The following is a 1,403-nucleotide window of genomic DNA, read 5'->3' on the forward strand; positions in this document are numbered from 1 at the left end:
TCTGAAGGCATCAAGCGTATATTATTAAAATACATTAAATAGAATCTGTATCTCTTTAAGTTACAGAGAATTCATTAAAAAAAGACATAATAATTACTGCTTTTTGTACATCAGCTTTTCTGCTTTGGAGAATTCATCCAAACCAGTATATTGTTGTGTAATTCAAATATTTTTGCAAAGTTTTTTATTGCAGATTTCAAAGATGTATCATCATTTTGACTTTGTTTGATAAATATTGTATTTGCATCCAGTTTCCATTTTTGTCTGTCAGCTGTCTTCTGTACTGCCAGGGTTTAGACTGCAGCAGGAAGGTTTTACATTGTTTAAAGACACTTCGGAGACATGATACCAGCACATTAGTGCCGGTGTCAACTTTCCCCACCAGCAGGCTCTTTGCTGCCACTTATCTCAGCATATAAGTAGTTACCCTACTCATGCTGCCAGCTGCATTTTGATGGTTAGTAAGGTCCATATGCTCCAAATCCCAATTTTCCATTTTCCATGTATAATATCCTTCCCAGTACCACTCTTTGCTTTACTGTTCTACTGCATTGTCAAAGTCTCTACACCTAAAATGAATATACACCTACAACCAACTCTTGATTCTTACTTACTTCTCTGTTTTAGTAGTTTAGCGATTTGTACTGTTAGTGTTAGTGTTTGTTTATGCAACTACCATCGGCCTGCAGATGAAACTGAGTTCAAAATGTATTTATCCAACATACAACAAAATAAATTCATGCACATTTATTACAGCTGGGGTGGTGATCCTGATACAGATGTAAACCTTCACCACCGGAAAAAAAAAAATCCTCACGTTGTAAATAAAAGCAGGAGCCAACATTCTGTGCCACTGGCTGCAGCATCTCATTACCATGCTCATTATTGTTCACCTCAGTGCGCCTCATTGTCCACAAGAGGTCAGACATTAACAGCAGAAGTCATAAATAGTATACTGAATACCCCTGCTTCGTTAACCGCAGCAAGAAGTCGAGGCCAAATAGTTTGCTGGGCGTTTGCATTTTATTTGACTCATTTATATTGTGTAATCACAATTTTTAGTTTCCCCGGAAAAAAAAAATCATGCATATGTGAAGAAGTGGGTACAGGTCACTGAATCAATACGGAACAATGAGTCATCATTGATCATTAAAAAATATGTTTGCAAATTTAGTGGAGGAAATTCTCCTCATATACTTCTTTTCTTCAGTATAGTGGGTCGACTCGTTATTGTTAACTCTTCTTAAGTTACTGACTGAAAAGTGGTTGGCACGCCTTCTCCGTTAAAGGAGGAAGGTTCATATCGTCACTCGATCCCGTGTCTCGGATTCAAACGACTGGCCCTCACTCTCAGTAGTTTACACACAACTATGGGAACCGGAGTGGGTAGTAATAATAGTCAG

Source organism: Toxotes jaculatrix, chromosome 18 (genome assembly GCF_017976425.1).
Source record: "Toxotes jaculatrix isolate fToxJac2 chromosome 18, fToxJac2.pri, whole genome shotgun sequence".
In the NCBI taxonomy this organism is placed as follows: domain Eukaryota; kingdom Metazoa; phylum Chordata; class Actinopteri; family Toxotidae; genus Toxotes; species Toxotes jaculatrix.